Consider the following 12,311-nt stretch of genomic DNA (forward strand, 5'->3'; position numbering starts at 1 on the left):
GAAATATATGCATTGTGTTGAAACTCTATGTTTTTGGTAAACAAGAAAAGATTCTACATAGGAGTAGTATAGGCAGAAAGAGGTTTTTTTTTTTTTTCGTAAATGCAGTTTAATAAAAGCTAAGATTGAATTACCTAAAAAGGCAACATTCATGACGCTATAATATTTAAGACGAGTTATGAACTGATGTATAGAATCTTCAGTGAATCAACACTGATGGAGCTTGACAATGAATACAATCAATGACTGAAATGGGCTACATGAAGCTGTCTCTTTAGAACAAGTGAATATTACCCACCAAAATTAATGGAATATTGGCTATACTCCAAGATGAAATAATTATACTTTTAGAACTAATGTTAACCTAAGTTCAAAGATGACTGATGATCATACTAATGCTTACCATGCAACAATGTCAACACCTGATTATTGGACTGTCAGTCTCCTTTATTAGGTGATCAAGAATCTTTCATGATCTTTCAAGCTATGTATTTTATTTTATTGAATAAAAGAATGAACGTATAAATAAATGCATGGATATGTGGGTATATGGGTGACAAGAGAAAAACAATAAAAGAAAAAATTTGGAATCATCTTAACTGGGAGAGAAGACATGACTTACCTAGCTATCATTACAAATTGAAGAATTTAGGCTACGTAGGTATTTGGACATAATTCTAAATTAAAATTTTAGCTACCACAACATATAAATTCAGGATATTACTGAAAATATGTAACTTAGAACCAACATATTTCGTAAGATAGAAGTAACAAAGTAAGGAAAACTGTAATAAAAGCTGAGAGCCTGGTAGTACTGTTCTCATAATTTGTAGTCACTGCCAGAAATAAGCTGCATGAGTGAGGTGAGGGTGTGTGTCAGAAGAGGCTGTAGCTAATTTTTTAAAAATAATGGTACTGGAAGCATTTATGATATCTATAAAGGTGTTTTATTTCTGACCGGTGACAGAGGTCAAGGTACGGGACAGATTTGGCTACGCTACACTATTTTGGCCAAACATCAAATGGGAGACCTAGTCTCTTATCATTTATATAATGCAGCAAAGAATATCAATTTGATTTAATTTGCTCCTTTATATTGAATGTTGTGAAAAAATGCTGTTGATAAAATGCTTATGATCCTTAATTTATACTTCAAATAAATATGCAATGACAAACATTCCGTTTATAGTCTTGCACTCTGGAATGTACATCTAAAAATATATCCTGGGTAAAGAATTTTTAAAGCATTTTTCTGTGACTTGAAACACAATAAGTAATTATTAGATTTATTTATAAGTTTTATCCCTTATCTTGTTTTACCAAGTGTTTAAAATTTCTTGCAAAGTGTATGTAATAAAGGATAAAACAAAATTTTAGATTAGAGTAAAACAGAGATGGAAAAATAATAAAACCACGTAAATGCAGACCATTTTGTGCACTTGGTACAGATGGATCTCAGAATGACTATGTTTAATTGTCACAGCAAAAGAAAATATATAAGATTTTTGTTCATTGAATTAAAACCATTTAAAAATCAGGTTAATCTTTAATTGCACAGCTTTGCTTGATATCAAAATCTGATAGGAAATTCCCTCATGACCTCCAAAATGGAACATTGTATTTAATGATGTCTCTAAACCTCCAGTAAATATCACTGTGTGTATGAATGTGTATGTGTACATGTCTCCTAAGTCCATCTATATATTACATATATCAATACATACGTAAAATGAAATATTTATATATATATGTAAAATACGGTAATGGAAATTCTATTGGAGAGGGCTTATAAAATTAATTAGTACAAATAGATACTCTGGCCTCTGATAACCTGACTTCTTACTCCAAGGAAATAATTTAGACTGTTCTAACAGGATTTCTTACCCCCAGATGTGTATTATCATAGGGATTCCAGTTATGGGATACAGGGATTTTGCGAACCACCTAAAACTATATGTAAATACCACATGTACCTTTTTACATTTTCCCTACTACCAGTATCACATAGCATTGTCAAAATGAATTGTATCCCTCAAAATTTAAATAATTGCATACCACATGTTTATTCGATTTTTAATTTTGAATAAGCATGTATAGTTATGCCCTTTGATGATTTGTTGTTTATTTAATTGTTAGTATTTAAGTGATTCGCTATTGATATCAACAATGTCAGAAACGAGGGCTCCTTTATTTTGTGATAGTCATGATATTTTATTTAAAATGATTGTTTTAGAGAATATATATGATTTTCCCTGAGAATCTTCCCTTAAATAGTTTAGCATATATTTGGAAAGTTAAGACTTGGTTGGTTTGGTACAATAAAAGCCACAGATGAATTGTTGATGAACCAATATTTGGAGAAGGGTTTTACTTTTTTTTATATTCATATTGTCTCAATTAATGAAACCCATTGAATCTATCACTTCATATAAAACCCAGGTCTCTGCCTGTGTAAATTAGTAATATCATATAATTCTTAGGGCATTAACTGTTTTCCCAGCTCAGAGTTTATACTTGTTACTTTGGGCATGCTGGAATCTTAATCCACGTACAATCCTGGGAAGAATGTGGGATGACAGCAGTGGAGAATGACAATTGCTATCTACTTTTGAATTAACTGCTTCAGGTGAGGTCATTGCAAATCATCAGGCAAGGCAGAACTTCTGTCACTAGACAGGAGAAGAGGCAATTTTCCTGATTTTACAGAGACTTTTTGTGATTTGTGGGTTAAAGTCTTTATATTCAGCATAAATCATCCAAATGCCCCATTCCACTTTTGAGAGTCCTAGTCAATCCCTTAAATTTTATGAGATCTGGCAGGGCTGATAAACCCATTTATGTTATAATTTAAGCAACCTGTAGAAGTTTCTGCTCTTCTTTTCAGTTTCAGCAGCCCAACCCTGCATCTGCAAGAGGTATGAGATTCTTTTAGGATAAACATGGGAGCTTTCTTTCTTTATTATCACTTAAGCTAAGAATTTAAAACCTTGAACTTACCCTTTTTTTTTTTTAAGATTTTTATTTATTTATTTGACAGAGAGAGAGAGAGCACAAGCAGGGGGAGCAACAGAGGGAGAGGGAGAAGCAGGCTCCCTGCTGAGCAGAGATCCCGACTCTGGGATCATGACCTGAGCCAAAGGCAGCCGCTTAACCAACTGAGCCACCCAGGCACCCCTTACCCTTTTTTTTTTAAATAAAATCTCCAGTGCTATCAGAATAGCTAGCCTACTCCACATTTTGTATTTCTCCGTCTCATCGAAACAGTATGTTCCAGCAGCCAGCTGGTCTGCCAGAGGTTGCCTTCAATGAGCATTTTGTTCCAGGGAATTACAGGATAATAATTTATGTAACTATTTTGGCACATGTCTGTGGACTAATAGCATGCCATTTTCCAACCTTCAAAACAACCAAGTCAGATAAACCAATTCTGAGTCATTTTCCTGCAACATCTCCAGTTACCCAATACTCTCTCAGGCAAAGTTCTAGGTATTTTAAACAGAGAGGGGTTTAATTCAGGTAATGTGGTGGTTACATATCATCAGAAGTATTTAGTTAAGGAAAGTTAAAAAAAAAATCACTAAACCCTTGATTTAAAGACCAAATTATTTTAGTTGCAGTCTAGATGTTAAGAAGCTACTCCTGTTATCAATGTTGCTACCCACATAGTTACTTTTTGTTCATGGCACTGGTAACTAGGTATCAGCACATGGAGCTTACAAAGGCACATGTTTTTTAGAACCTGTTTAGGAACCGTAAAAGATGACTTCTATTTCTGTCCCTGCCTTTCAGATCTTGCATATATCTCAGTGGCAAACACTAGATTGTATCCAATAACTTAGCCACAAAGGAATGTGAGTAAAGCCCTTTTAGCCTTTGTGGTACAGGAAGGACCATGGGACGGTTGTGTTTTCCTCAATCTTTCTAATATACTTTACAGAGTTAATTTTTTTTTTTTTTTAAGATTTTATTTATTTATTTGACAGAGAGAGAGATAGCGAGAGCAGGAACACAAGCAGGGGGAGTGGGAGAGGGAGAAGCAGGCTTCCTGCCGAGCAGGGAGCCCGATGTGGGACTCGATCCCAGGACCCTGGGGTCATGACCTGAGCCGAAGGCAGACGCTTAACGACTGAGCCACCCAGGCGCCCCTTTTTTTTTCTTTCTTAAAGAACTTTCTTCTCTTGCTTTCCATGTAATGGTATTTTTTTCTGTTTTTTTTTTCTCCTCATGCCTTGCCTGCTATTTTTAAGGACCCTTTTCTGGATGAAGTGAGTAAGGAATATGGAGACAGATGGGTAAGCCCATTATCTTTGATATAATAGCCAGGAAGACTTCTCTGAATAGGTGCCATTTAAATGGAGATTAGAAGTCTGGGTGTGTGCATGTGTGTGTGGAATTCTAGAAATATGGGGTAGTTTTTAGGCATAACACCGACTTTTTTTCTTTTTCATTCCTTTCTCCCTTCTTTCTCTTCTATGGCAACTGTGGAAACCATCTGCTGAAGGTGGCAGCATCAAAGGGTGAAATTCTTTGGCATCCTTGCGTAACTTCCTCAAGGGAAGCCACACAAAAGAGAGGTACCCTATTATGAAGAACTGTACTGATTGTCATATGAAAAATAATTTTCACTTTGTTTTATGCCACAAAATAAAAGAGAGTATTTAACCTGTTGGTTTCATGAAGATTTGGGGTTTATCAGAAAGTAGTGCTAGAAAGAGACAAGAAAAATGTGGGCCTATACAATAAAGTAATTATCAGGATAGACAATGAAATTTAGGTCAGATAAGAACAGATAGTATTGATGGACAGTTAGAAAGTGATAGTTTCAATATATTTACAACACTGACAAGTACAAGGATTGTGAAGGTATTTGAACAAGTGAGAAAAGTATGGAATGCTATTTTAAAGTATATGATATCAAGAATTGATGGGAGGTTTGTTTTCTTGTGATCTCAAGATTGAGGGTGTGCTCATAGAAGTGAATGATGGGGGAGATACAAGGTCAACAAACTGAGAGGCCAAAGCCTTATGGAGCTCCATTTGAAAGACATTTAATTTACCCATTGCAATATTTTAAATATTCAGTTTTATTAGTAGATGAAGCCAGAACTGCAGAAAACTGGAACTGCAATACTGGAACCCTATGGACCCTTTTCTCTTTACATTTTATAGAATTATCTTTGGTGAGGCAAAGTGTTCCATATAAAAAATGGGTTATTGGTGTCAGACTGCTCACCTTCTGATTCTGATTTAATCACTCACAAGCTAAGTGGCACTTGGCAATTGGCTTGCTCTTAAAGACTTTTTTTTTCTGATGTAAAAGGAATTTTTAAGATGAAATAAAGGCAATGATTTTAAATGTCTTGGCTATTAAATTACTGTCATTATTGTGAAATACCATGGCTTCCAACTTTGTTTGATGACCTGGCATTAAAATTCATTGCTAAATTTACTGTAGGGACACTGGTAAGGACAATATCCATGACATCATTTCTTGTTACCCACATAACTCTTTACTTTACAAACAAAAAACAAAAACAAAAACAGAAAGAACTTCCCAGATTGAAATGCCAGGAGGAATTTGCTTCCACTGAGAAGCTGTTGTGTATTTTCAAATACTCCACAGATTATGTTAATGGATGTTTAATCCCTTTTAGCTTTGGTCACTAGGTAATTAGAGTCAAAATTGTGGCTTAACTTTAATATAGGAAAGGATTCTGTGAATACCATATGTGTACTCTCTTCCCTCCATTAATTATAACATTTTAATTTATATTTAGCACTTATTAATTTTTTATTTTGCAAGTCACCTCAGTTCGTTTACGTGTGTGTGTGTGTGTGTGTGTGAATAACCTCAATATCCTCAATTCTGAAACCTCAAACTGTTGAAAAATGGAGGTCTAGAAGATTTCTACTGCTAGAGAGTTTTTGTCTGTTTTGTTTTGGTTTGGTTTTGCTTTGTTTTTGTTTTTTAATAGTGAAGGGTTTTCCATTTTGGGACTAGAATGAAGCAGTTCTCCTTTTGTTAGGTGCAACGTGACAATGTTCTAATACACCTTTCTCTATCAGACTTATTTTTATTTATTTATTTTTATCGAGAGAGTGAGCGCACATGCATGTGCAATGTTGGGGGGCAGATGGGACGGGGAAGAAGCAGAGGGAGAAAGAATCTTAAGCAGGCTCCATGTGGAGACCAATGTGGGGCTCAACCTCAGACCCTGAGATCATGACCTGAGCCAAAATCAAGAGTCAGAGGCTTAATGGCCTAAGCCACCCAAATGCCCCACAAGGCTTATTTTGATTTCAAAGGCTAGTTGTGCATCATCTACTGATTTTATTTCTTAATTTAGTCCAATCTATTTTATGATTATTATTTCTTTACATTGTGGTTGCTAGCATCTGATGAGGGCTCTAGAGTTCTTTTCTCAATTACATTTATATGGATATGTTAATGGTAAAATGAAATGACAAACAATGAGGTAGTATTTCCTATCCCACCATTGAATCAAGCAGATATCATTTTAATAATGTCCTATTTCCATCCCTGCCAAGTAGAGCTTGCTGCACTGTGATTGAGACACCATGTTAAGTAGAACAACTGTGAGCATCTTTGAGAAATTGCTCAGAGCTTAAATGTTTCTTACTTTTCATACCAGCAAATGATTTTATCTTTGACCTGTAATTTGACATTCTAAGCATAGGATATTCTGTGTTTTAGTATCAAGTGTGATTAAGCCCATTGGATTTCATCCAGTCTTCTACTTATGTTGACACAGGGAAGGCTGAGGATACATCATTGAATTTCAACCCTACATAAGTTTCAACAAAGGCAAATACATAAGAAAGAAATAAAAGTGTAGTCGCTATTAGTTCTGACAATAACTCGGTGCAAATTCTGGAACATGATAAACCAAATAGCATACTCATAAACTTTTCTCTTCTGGACAGATTTATATTTAATTTTAGGAGATATTTGTTATGTACCTACTGTGTGGAGAATGCTAAGCTCTTTTTTTTTATCATGTTATGTTAATCACCATACATTACATCATTAGTTTTTGATGTAGTGTTCCATGATTCATTATTTGCATATAACACCCAGTGCTCCATGCAGTACATGCCCTCTTTAATACCCATCACCAGGCTAACCCATCCTCCCACCCCCCTCCCCTCTAGAACACTCAGTTTGTTTTTCAGAGGCCATCGTCTCTCATGGTTCATCTCCCCCTCCGATTCCCCCCTTCATTCTTCCCTTCCTGCTATCTTCTTCTCCTTCTCCTTCTCCTTCTCCTTCTCCTTCTTCTTCTTCTTCTTCTTCTTCTTCTTCTTCTTCTTCTTTTTTAACATATAATGTATTATTTGTTTCAGAGGTACAGATCTGTGATTCAACAGTTTTGCACAATTCACAGAATGGCTAAAATTAACAAGTCAGGAAATGACAGATGTTGGCAGGGATGAGGAGAAAGGGGAACACTCCTACACTGTTGGTGGGAATGCAAGCTGGTGCAGCCACTCTGGAAAACAGTATGGAGGTTCTTCAAAAAGTTGAAAATAGAGCTACTATATGATCCAACAATTGCACTACTGGGTATTTACCCCAAAGATACAAATGTAAGGATCTGAAGGGGTACGTGCACCCTGATGTTTATAGCAGCAATGTCCACAATAGCCAAACTGTGGAAAGAGCCAAGATGTCCACCGACAGATGAATGGATAAAGAAGAAGTGGTATATATATACAATGGAATATTATGCAGCCCTCAAAAGGAATGAAATCTTGCCATTTGCAATGACGTGGATAGAACTGGAGAGTGTTATGCTGAGTGAAATAAGTCAATCAGAGAAAGACATGTATCATATGACCTCACTGATATGAGGAATTCTTTTTTTTTTTTTTTTTTTTAAGATTTTATTTATTTATTCATGAGAGACAGAGAGAGAGAGGCAGAGGGAGAAGCAGGCTCCCAAGGAGCAGGGAGCCCGATGTGGGACTCGATCCCAGGACCCTGGGATCATGACCTGAGCCGAAGGCAGACACTTAACCATCTGAGCCACCCAGACGCCCATGAGGAATTCTTAAACTCAGGAAACAAACTGAGGGTTGCTGGAGTGGTGGGGGGTGAGAGGGATGGGGCGGCTGGGTGATAGACATTGGGGAGGGTATGTGCTATGGTGAGCATTGTGAATTGTATGAGAATGCTAAGCTCTTAAAAGACAGAAGAAATTGTCAAAATCGACAAATTGACAAATTGACAAAACAAAATTGTTCAGGCTTCAAGAAATAGCTCTTGATTGTAGAATATGGATCAAGTTCAGAGAAAAAAAAAGATGTGTTCTTTATAACTTGTACCTGATGAGGTAGCTTTTTTTGGAAATTTATAAGTAATAGAAAAGTACAAGTATATAACACTTGGCACTAAGTTAACTTTAGAAAATAAAAAGTCAAAGGCTGAGGAAGCCTATCTCAAGTTCCAATTCCCAGCTCATTTGCCTGTATTTGAGTTCTCCAAAATTTGCCCCTATTCTATATTATTCAATCTGATTTTCCACTGTGCTTACACACATTTTCTTCTTTATTTAGGCTGGTGTCATTTATTTTTTAAAAATGTGTTGAAATCAGAGAACAAAATTAATGAAGACGTATTCCATGTTCATGGATAGAAAGACTCAATATTAAGATGCCAGTTCTTCCCAACTCAATCTATAATTTATTGCAATTCCAATAAAATCCTAGCAAGTTACTTTTTTGATATTGACAAACTGATTCTAAAGTTTAGATGGAGAGGTAGAGGACCCAGAATAGCCAACTCAGTATTGAAAGAGAAGAACAAAGTTGGAGTACTACTAACTTAACTACTAACTTAATTACTACTTAACTTCAAGACGTACTATAAAGGCACAGCAATCAGGGCAGTCTAATATTAGCAAAAGAATACATGAATAGATTAATGAAACCGAACAGAGAGTCCAGAAACAGACCTCCATAAATATAGTCACCTGATCTTTGACAAAGGAGCAAAAGCAATACAACAGAGAAAAGAAAATCTTTTCAAAAGATTCTGAAATAATTAGACATCCACATGCAAAAAAAATATAGACATAGATCTTACACCTTTCATAAAAATTAACTCAAAATTAATTACAGGCATAAATGAAAAGGAAAAACCATAAAACTAGAAGATGACATAGGAGAAAGTCTATGTGACTTTGGATTTGGTGATGACTTTTGAGATACAACACCAAAGGCAAGATCCAGGAAGGAAGAATTGATAAGCTGGACTTCATTAAAATTAAAAATTTCTGCTCTGTGAAAAATATTGTTGAGAGAATGAAAAGACTCATCACTGACTGGGAGAAGATATTTTCAAAAGACATATCTTATGAAAGACTTATTCAGAATATACAAAGGACTCTTAAAACTTAACAAGAAAAAAAATCTTAACAATAAGAAAATGATCAACTCAATTAAAATTAGGCAAAAGACTTTAACAGACATCTCACTGAAAAAGATATACAGATACTAAATAAGCATATGAAAAATGCTACACATCTTATGTCATCAGAGAAATGCAAATTAAAACACTGATACCATTACACACCTATTAGAATGGCCAAAAGCAGAACACTGAAAACCCCAAATGCTGGTAAAGATGTAGAAAAGGAACTCTCTTCAATTGCTGGTGGAAATGCAAATGGCACAGCCAAATTTGAAAGATAGTTTGGTGGTTTCTTACAAAACTAAATATATTCTTACGATATGATCCAGCAGTAATGTTCCCTGGTATTTACCCAAAGGAGTTGAAAACATGTCCACACAAAAACCTGTACAAGGATGTTTATAGCAACATTATTCATCATGGTCAAAACTTGAAAGCAACCATGATAACCTTCAGTAAGTGAATGGGTAAATAAACTCTGATACATCCAGTCAATACCTATAATCCAAGAATATGATTCAGCACTAAAAGGAAATGAGCTATCAAATCATCCCCAAAACACGGAGGAACTTTAAATATATATTACTAAGTGAAGAAGCAAGCTAAAACGGCCACATACTGTATGATTCTATATGACATTCTGGAAAAGGCCAAACCATGGTGAAGGTAAAAAGATTAGGGTTTCCAGGGATTAGGCAGAAGAAGGGATAAATAGGCAAAGCACAGAGGATTTTTAGGAAAGTAATATTATTCTATGTGACACAATCATTGTAGATACATGTCATTATACATTTATCAAAAGCCATAGAGTGTACAACACCAAGAGTGAACCAAAATGTAAACTGTGAAATTTGGGTGATGATGTGTTAATTAGGTTAAGTGCAGCACATGTAACACTCTGGTACAGGCTGTTGATAGTGCTGGAGGCGGTGGGGGTGGGGGGCACTCTCTGTATTTTATGTTAAATTTTGCTGCAGACCTAAAACTGCTCTAAAAAATAATATCTATTTAAAAACAAAAAGAAACAATAGCAAATTAAACTTAAAGTGGTAAAAGAAAATATAAACACCTGAGAAGAAATTAATTAATTGGAAAACAAACATTCAATAGAGAAAACTAAGAAAGCCAAAAATTGGTTCTCTATGAAACCTAATTAACCAACGGCAAGACTTATTAAAATGTAGCAGAAATACAAAATATCAGTGTAAGGAATGTCGAAGAAGACATTTATACTGACCAATAGTCATTGCAAATAGAATACAAGAATATTATAAGCAAGTTTACATGAATAAATTTTAAAAATTTAGATGAAAGGGACAATTCCTAGAGAAGTACAACTTAGCAGAATTAATATCATAAGGAAGAGAAAAAAAATTTTTTTTTAAAGATTTTATTTATTTATTTGACAGAGAGAGAGATAGCAAGAGCAGGAACACAAGCAGGGGGAGTGGGAGAGGGAGAAGCAGGCTTCCTGCCGAGCGGTGAGCCCGATGTGGGACTTGATCCCAGGACCCTGGGATCATGACCTGAGCCGCAGGCAGACGCTTAATGACTGAGCCACCCAGGCGCCCAGGAAGAGAAAATTTTTAAAAATCCTATTCTTTGAAGGAAATTTAATCCATAATGAAAGGCTTTTTCTCAAAGACATTCCTACTCCATGTAGTTTTCAGTTTTGTTTTGTCTATTAAAATACCCTAAAACTCGGGAAATCTTTCCTTAGCTGTATCCACTCTACCAATAATCCCATCAAAGGCATTCTTAATCTCTCTTGCAGTATTTTGGTTTGGTTTGGTTAGTTTATCTCTAGCATTTCTTTTTGGTTCTTTGTTAGAATTTCCATCCCTCTGCTTACCTTGTCCCTGTGTTCTTCTTTATTGTACTTTATCCACTGGAGCCAACTTATTCTCATTGTTTTATTTCATTATTATTTTTTATTCACATTGTTTTAAATTGCTGGTCTGATAATTCCCACATCCCTGCCATATCTTAGTCTGGTTCTGATGCTTGCTACTTCTCCTCAAACTTTGGTGTTTGACTTTTGGTATGTCTTGTAATTTTTTCTTAACAGCTGAACATGATGCACTGAGTAAAGAGAACTGTAATTAGGGCTTTTGTGGCAAGGTGTGGGTGGAGGAAAGTGTTTCATAGTCTTAAAAGTAGGTCTCAGTCTTTTAGTGAGCCTGAATTGTGAACTTCCCACATGCTTCTCAGTTTTTTGCCTCCCTTCACTGGGACAGGATGAGTAGAGTGGGCTGGAGTTGGGTATATCCCTTCCTCTACATGGAAACCTAGAGGGGGCAGGAGTTGAGTTTTCTTTTCCCCCAGGTCAATAAAGTTCTGATTAACCCCAGCAGGTTAGGTTCTAGTGAAATAGTTTCGCCTGATGGCTGACATTTTAAAGAACACGGTGCTCTGGTGTATTTCAAAAGATTCCTATTTCTCTCCCCCTGTGAGAAGCACAGAAGATTTTTCTCCACTCTTCACTCTGAGAACCTGGTCTAGCTCCTAGAGGTAAGAAACAAAAATGTGTGAATCCCTTTATATTAATGGCCACGGATGGCCTTTTTATTTCAGTCTCGTGTTTTCCCTTTTTGCAGATGACTTGAGCTACAGGTAAGTTTTGTATCGTATTTCCTTTACCTGCAGGATTTCCTTTAAATGTGTTGTAGTAAATGGTATCGAATTCTCTGTTTTTGTCTGCAAAAGTTATTTACCTTTCCTTTTTGAAAAATATTTTCAATTGTTACAGATTTCTTGGGTTGAAGGTTTTCTTTCAGAACTTGAAGAATGCCATTCAGTTGTCTTTTGGCTTGCATAAAAATTGAGCTGTGAATTTCACTGTAGTTGTAGTTATCCTTAGTGTTTTCTCTAATCAAAT

General features: G+C 35.7%; 1 long non-coding RNA gene across 1 annotated transcript in view; it reads left to right on the forward strand.

Annotated features, from left to right (window-relative positions):
• LOC118549718 (uncharacterized) overlaps positions 1-11,936 on the forward strand; it is a 289,756-nt gene extending 277,820 nt beyond the window's left edge. Inside the window, exon 12 of the long non-coding RNA XR_013445060.1 lies at positions 11,891-11,936. This is a non-coding gene — a long non-coding RNA (uncharacterized LOC118549718). The remainder of the gene's footprint in view (positions 1-11,890) is intronic.
• Positions 11,937-12,311: the final 375 nt, after the last annotated feature.

This window comes from Halichoerus grypus, chromosome 1 (genome assembly GCF_964656455.1).
Source record: "Halichoerus grypus chromosome 1, mHalGry1.hap1.1, whole genome shotgun sequence".
In the NCBI taxonomy this organism is placed as follows: domain Eukaryota; kingdom Metazoa; phylum Chordata; class Mammalia; order Carnivora; family Phocidae; genus Halichoerus; species Halichoerus grypus.